Source organism: Sciurus vulgaris (assembly GCF_902686455.1).
Source record: "Sciurus vulgaris genome assembly, chromosome: 6".
In the NCBI taxonomy this organism is placed as follows: domain Eukaryota; kingdom Metazoa; phylum Chordata; class Mammalia; order Rodentia; family Sciuridae; genus Sciurus; species Sciurus vulgaris.
In genome coordinates, this window is record NC_136466.1 from 112,482,469 (window position 1) to 112,490,207 (window position 7,739).

The 7,739-nt window shown below is 38.9% G+C and overlaps 1 pseudogene across 1 annotated transcript; it reads left to right on the forward strand.

Moving 5' to 3' along the window:
• Positions 1 to 6,956: 6,956 nt before the first annotated feature.
• On the forward strand, positions 6,957 to 7,475 carry LOC306663946 (superoxide dismutase [Cu-Zn]-like; annotated as a pseudogene). The gene has a single exon. The product of its transcript is annotated as a superoxide dismutase [Cu-Zn]-like (transcript).
• Positions 7,476 to 7,739: the final 264 nt, after the last annotated feature.

Genomic DNA, 7,739 nt, shown 5'->3' on the forward strand with positions numbered 1-7,739 from the left:
CATTGGGATTTTAATAGGAATTGCTTTAAATTTGTATAGAGCTTTTGATAGTATGGCCATTTTGACAATATTAATTCTGCCTATCCAGGAGCATGGGAGGTCTTTCCATCTTCTAAGGTCTTCTTCAATTTCTTTCTTTAGTGTTCTGTAGTTTTCATTGTAAAGGTCTTTCACCTCTTTTGTTAGATTGATTCCCAAAGTTTTTTATTTTTACTTTTTTTTTTTTGAGGCTACTGTGAATGGGGTAGTGTTCTTTATTTCCCTTTCAGTGAATTTATTACCAGTGTGTAGGAACGTGTTTGATTTATGAATGTTGATTTTACATCCTGCCGCTAGGCTTAATTCATTTATTAGTTCTAGAAGTTTTTTGGTGGAATTTTTTGGATCTTCTAAATATAAAATCATGTCATTGGCAAATAGTGATAGTTTGAGTTCTTCTTTACCTATTCATATTCCTTTAATTTCTTACTTCTAACTGCTTTGTCTACAGTTTCACGGACAATGTTGAATAAAAGTGGTGAAAGAGGACATCCTGTCTTGTTCCATTTTTTGAGGGAATGCTTTCAATTTTTTCTCTTTAGAATTATGTTGGCCTTGGGTTTGGCTTATATGGTTTTTACAATTTTGAGTTGTGTTCCTACTATTCCTAGTTTTTGTTCTGTTTTGAACATGAAGTGATGCTGTATTTTGTCAAATGCTTTTTCTGCATCTATTGAAATGATCATATGATTCTTGTTTTTAAGTCTACTGATATGATGAATTACATTTATTGATTGCTGTATGTTGAATGAACCCTGCATCCCTGGGATGAACCCCACTTGATCATGGCACACTATCTTTTAATGTTTTTCTATGCAATTTGCCAGAATTTTTTTTGAGAATTTTTGCATGTATGTTCATCAAGAATATTGGTCTGGAGTTTTCTTTCCTTAATGTGTCTCTGTCTAGTTTTGGTATCAGGGTGATATTAGCCTCATAGAATGAGTTTGGAAGGCTTCCCTCCTTCTCTGTTTCATGGAATTATTTGAAAGTATTGGTGTTAGTTCTTCCTTGAATGTCTTGTAGAACTTGACTTAGAATCTGTCTGGTCCTGGGCTTTTCTTAATTGTTAGGCTTTTGATGGCTTTTCTGTTTCATTATTTGAAATTGTTCTGTGCAAAATCTGTATGAACTCATGATTCACTTTAGGTAGGTCATGTCTATAGAAATTTGTCCATGTCTTCAATATTTTCTATTGGAGTATAAATTTTCAAAATAGTTTCTAATTATCTTCTGTATTTCAGTTGTGTCCATTTTGATATTTCCTTTTTCATCACATATTTTAGTAATTTTAGTTTTTTCTCTTTTTCTTTTCATTAGTGTGGCTAGGGGTTTATCAATTTTATTGATTTTTTTCCAAGAACCAACTTTTGTTTTGTCAATTGTTTCTTTTGTTTCAATTGTGTCGATTTCAGCTCTGATTTTAATAATTTCCTGTCTTCTACTGTTTTTGGTGTTGATTTGTTCTTTTTCTAGGATTTTGAGATGTAATGTTAGGACATTTATTTGTTAACTTTTTATTCTTTTAATAAATGAGTTCAATGAAATGAACTTTCCTCTTAGTGGTGCCTTCATAATGTCCCAGAGATTTTGGTATGTTTATCAGTGTTCTCATTTACCTCAAAGTATTTTTCCATTTCATGCTTGATTTCTTCTACTATCCATTCATCAATCAATAGTGTATTATTAAGTCTATTAGTTCTATTTTTTATTATGTTATTGATTTCTAATTTCAGTCCATTATGATCTGATGGAATGCAGGGTACTATCTCCATTTTTTTGTATTTACTAAGAGTTGCTTTGTGGCATAAGATGTGGTGTATTTTACAGAAGGATCCATGTCCTGCTGAGAAAAAAGTGTATTTAATTATTGATAGATGAAATATTCTATATACATCTGTTAAGTCTAAATTATTGATTGTATTATTTAGTTCTATTGTTTCTTTATTTAATTTTTTTAGATGTGTCCATTAGTGAGAGAGGTGTGTTAAAGTCACCCAGTATTATTGTGTTGTGGTCTATTTGATTCTTGAAATTGAGAAGGGTTTGTTTGACGTGCATAGATGCTCCATTGTTTGGGGCATAAATATTTTCAATCATTATGTCTTGCTGCTATATAATTCCCTTCAGAATGAAATGAACTTCTTTGTCCCTTCTGATTAACTTTGGCTTGAAGTCTACTTTATCTGATATGAGAATGGAAACTCCTGCTTATTTATGCAATCTATATGAGTAATATGTTTTTTCCCATCCTTTCACCATTCAGTCTATGGATGTTTTTACTTATGAGGTGAGTCTTGTGGAAACAACATATTGTTGGGTCTTGTTTTTCAATCCAATCTGCAAGTCTTTGTCTTTTGATTGAAGAGTTTAGACCGTTAATATTCAAGGTTATTACTGAGATACGACTTGTATTCCCAGTCATTTTGGTTTATTTCTGGCTTTTAATTTGATTTAGTTTCTTCTTTGTCTATTCCTTTAGTGTAGTTCCTCCCTTTGCTCATTTTCACTTTTTTTTTTTTTCACTTCTTCCTCATAGAATAGTTCATTGAGAATGTTCTGTAGTTCAGGCTTTCTAATAATGAATTCTTTTAACTTTTGTTTATTATGGAAGGTTTTTACTTCATCTTCAAACCTGAAACTTAATTGTACTGGATGTAAAATCCCTTTTCTCTCAGAGCTTGAAATATGTTGTTCCATGACCTCCTCCTACCTTTGAGGGTCTGGGTTGAGAAATCAGTTGAGGTCCAAATTGGTTTTCCCCTATACCTAATTTGCTTTTTTTTCTCCCATGGCCTTTCTGATTTTATCTTTTCTGTATTTTAGTCATTTTCATTATAATGTTTCTTGGTGTGGGTCTGTTGTAATTTTGTACATTTGGGGTGCTGTAAGCCTCCTGTATTTGATTTTCCATTTTATCCTTTAGGTTTGGGAAATTTTTTGATATTATGTCATTGAAAAGATTGTGCATTCTTTTGGTTTGTATCTCTTCTCCTTCTTCTATCCTGATAACTCTTAAATTTGGTCTTTTCATGTCATCCCATAATTCTTGGAAGTTCTGTTCATGAATTCTTACCATCTTCTCTGCATGGTCAACTTTATTTTCAATATTAAATATTTTGTCTTCATCATCTGAGGGTCTATTTTCCAAATGGTCTAGTCTGTTGTTGATGCTCTCCGTTGAATTTATAATTTGGTTTATTGATTCCTTCATTTCGAGGATTTCCTCTTCTTCTTATTTTTTTTCACAATCTCTAACTCTTTATTGAAGTGATCTTTCACTTACTATATTTTCTCTTTGATTTCACTCTTTATACCATCCTTTACTTTGCAGAGCAGATTAATTACCTACATTTTAAACTCCTTCTTGGATATTTCTTCAACTGTTTTGTCAGTCGCTTCTCTTATTGGGGCATCTTGGTTTGTTTGTGGCAAAATATTCCCTTGGTTTTTCATGTTGCCTGTGTATTTTCCCATCTAGTTGTATAGATGTGAGGCAGTACAGATTTTACCCTGTAGACCTATATTATCCCTGAAGATTTCCAGTATCCCACCCTTTAGAGGGAGACCAACATCAGCAGCACCCAGTGCATACAACATACAGCCTGAAATCCAATAGCTCCCAAGGTGTCCAGTGCTCTTGCTACAAACAGCAATGATTAGTTCAATCACTGTGTACAATATAAATAGAAAATTTTCCAAAAGGATTTATAATCTCAAACAGTGGACAAAGAAAGAACAGAAATAGTGCAGAACATGATGTTCATGAGGGAGAAAGAGAGAAGTCATAAGCCAAAATCCACAGGAAGAATGGAGGAGGAACCAACAGAGACTGGCTGTTAGGTGGAGAAAAGGTAGAAAGAGAATCCAGGAAAACAGACAGGTGAGAGGAAAAATACATACAAAGAGAAAAAAAATTAAAAAGATAAGAATATACAGTAGAACTGCAAAACACCATGCCTATATCACCATCCTCAACAAACTGATGCACAAAAAACACCCTGCTCCAAATATGGTAGAGAGAGATGCCAGAGAAGAAAAAAAATAAAAATAAAATAAATCTCAGTGGAAAATTGAACAATTTTCTCTGCCAGCATCCAAAACTTTCTCAGCCCTGTCTCTGGCTTCCCACAAGACTGCCTTGCTCAGACATGCCCTGGCAGACCCAGTCACTATCTCACCAATCTGGGCCTCAGATGACCTGTGTTCAGCCAGGTTGCAATCCCAAGATCTCAATGCCACTGGAATTTGGAGAGAGACCACCAGGGATGAGCTAACCTGAGAGACAGCAAGTGAATAGTGGCAACCCACACTCCCAGGAGGAAGACCCCAGGTGCAGCCAAACCTGTAGGCACCCCAACATTGAATCTCCAGGTCCTGGCTAGTGACTCCAGACAGAGGTAGCTGCATCCCAAGATGTCTGTGGAAGCAAACCCTCTGGTACCCCCAAACCACAGGCTCTGTCTGGTGTCTCAAGATATATGTGGCCATGTGCAACCAAACCTGAAGTCTCCCTGGCAGGGGATCTCTGGGCAGTGGTGGAAGTGGTAGTGGTGGGGGTCGGTGAGAGCAGGCAGGGGGTCAGTAGCAGCTGCAGTCATGGGTGGCATTGGCAGCAGGTGGGGGGACTGTGGCAGCAGTGGCAACAGCGGCTGTGGCTGCAGCTACAGTGGCACCTAGTGAGAAGACCTGCGGGCACTCCTGCAGCAGTGTCCAGGGCAGCTGTGCCATGAGAGAAGACCTGTGGGCGCCGGCAGAGGTGTCTGCAGCAGCGGCCAAGCCCAGCATTTCATTCATTCAGCAAATCTTTACTGCACATTTATTGTGAACCTGTCCTGCCCAGGACACAGTACCAAGCGAAACGAACTAGGTCCCTTCTCGCATGACACTCACATCCAGTGGGGGAGATTGATGTTTTAACATGAAACACTAAACTGCCTATGTAATTACAAACTGTGTTAAGTGCCAAAATGCAAAGCAAAAAAAAGAGAATCTAATTTAGACCACAGAAGTGGTATCTAAGGAGGCCTTCTTGAAGTCATTATTAGAACTGGGGCTTAAAAGATGAGTAGGAATTTCCAGTTCTCTGTCGTTGCATAATCAATCTTTCTAAACTTAGTAGAGTAAGTTTTATGGTGCTAAAATATTCCATAGGTCAGGAATTCAAACAGAGCATGGTGGGAATGTCTTATCTCTGCTCCACAATGTTCAGGGTCTCATCTAGGACTTGAATGTCAGGATAACTCCAATAGCTGGGGGCTCACGTGTCCAGTGTCACAGGGGGCTGAATAGTGACTTCAAAAAGATATGTCCATGTCCCAAACCCCTGATACCTATGCATTTGAAATCCTTATTTGTAAAAAGGGTCTTTGCAGATGTAATCTAGATCAGGTTTTTGAAATGAGGTTATTCTGGATTTATGTTGGGCCCTAAAACCAATAATTGGTGTACTCATAAGAAGAAAGAGTGGGAGCTGCAGATAGAGGAGAAACAAGGGGCAGATGGAATATAAAGCTAGAGATTGAGACTGAAGTCTATAAGCCAAATAAGGAGAGAAAAAATTCTTCCTATACCCTCTTAGTTTCAGGGGCTGAGGCCTGGAAATCAAACTGATAAAAGATTAATAAGAGAAAAAAATAGTGTTTATATAAGGAGAAAACTTAAAGAAGATAAAGCTTATTTTAGTAAGGCTTCATGTGGACCCAACTCAATGCCACTTTCTCCAGTGACAATTATTGTTTCCCTTGGGAGGGGTCAGAGGGCTCCTTCACAAAGGGACATTCATATGCTGCCTTTAGTCAGAAAGGAGGAGGTAGAGATCTTTCCCTACATTTGCTATTTCTCTATTGCCTTCAGCTTAAACTTATCCTTATACCAAGGTGACATGATTAGGGTGACACATTCTGATCCACTTCACATGGAAGGTCAAGGATTGCCAGCTGCCATCAGGAGCTAGAGAGAGGCAGGGAAGGGATTCTCCTTCAGAGACTCCAGAAGGAACCAACCCTCTCAACACCTTCATTACAGACTTCTGGCCTCCAGACAGCAAGAGATCATTTCCCTTATTTAAAGCCACCAAATTTGTGGCGATGTCTTGTGGAAGCCACAGGAAACTGGGCCTAGGCTGGCATGAAGTGCCTGCATGTGGCCTCTCTGTGGGTATCAGCATCACACAGCATGGTGGCTGGGTTGAACACAGCTTCCCAAGAGCAAGTGTCCCAAGGGCACAGCCTTCAAGAGACCAAAGCAGAAGCTGCATGACTTCCTCTAACCTAGCCTTGGAAATCATGTAATGCCATCGTCACCACACAGTCACAGTCCACCCAGCTCCAAGGTGGGAGAATAAAGATCCCATCTCTTGAGGCCTGTCAAAGAATTTATGGCATGTTCTACAACCACCTCAAGGAGTAAGCCATTTGGAGTAGAGTGGAGAACAGAACCACATGTGGCCACATAAATTAATTAAAATGCAATGAAATAAAAATTCATTGCCTCAGTCACACTAGCCACATTTCAAGTACTCATCAGTTACATGTGACTCATGGCTGCCATATTGGCCAAAATGGATACAGAACATTTCTATTGTGACAGAAGTTTCTGTTGGACAGGGCTGCCCTAGACAGAGGGACACAGGGTCAAAGGCTCTGAATTGGCAAATAAATTGGCTTATAAAGGTAACAGAAAAGTCTGACTTTAAGGATAGTTTCAATAACAAAATTTTGCTGTTGTATGCCCAGTGCCTCGCACATCATAGGCCCTCCCAGGTGTCTGTGAGATGAGAGAATGCATGCACCAGGCTGAAGTATACCAAGAACATCAAGATAAAAAAGGTAGCTTAAGATAAAGTCAGTTTGCAGCAGCCGTCTCTTGCAACGTTACTCAGCCGCCTTTGCAGCCCTCCGGGTTGGTCTGGTGTGCTCCTCGAGCGAGTTATGGCAATGAAGGTCGTGTGCATGCTAAAGGGTGAGAGCTGGTGCAGGGCACCACCCACTTTGAGCAGAAGGCAAATAAGGTCGTGGTAATGGGATACATAGGATTGGCTGAAGGCCAGCATGGATTCCACCTCCATCAGTTTGGAGGTAATACACAAGGCTGTACAAGTGCAGGTCCTCACTTTAATCCTCAATCCAAAAAACATGGTGGGCCAATGGATTAAGAAAGGCATGACAGAGACCTGGGCAATGTGACTGTTGACAAAGATGGTGTGGCCAATGTGTCCACTGAAGTTTTTCTGATCTCGCCCCCAGAAGAGCGTTCCATCATTGGCCACACAGTGGTGGTCCGTGAAAAACCAGGTGACTTGGGCAAAGGTGGAAATGAAGAAAGTACAAAGATGAGAAATGCTGGAAGTCGTCTGGCTGGTGGTGTAATTGGGATTGGGCAGTAAACACTTCCTTCCATGTTGTCTGAGTCCCAGTAACTCATGTGTTATCCTGCTAGCAGTAGAAATATAACCTGATAAACATTAAACATTGTAATCTTTAAAAAAAAAAAAACAGATAAAATTGGACAGGGAGGCAGGGATCAGATCACAGGGTCTTTCTGACCATTTTAAGGATGATGCTAAAAAAGAATGTGTCAAATGTGTTGTTTTATGTTTCAAATGTTTATGAGAGGCCTAAGAAGAAAATAATTTTATTGTGGTTAGTAAGCATATTTGTTAGTAAAGATTCTGCTGCACGAGACAGAAATCCCAAAAT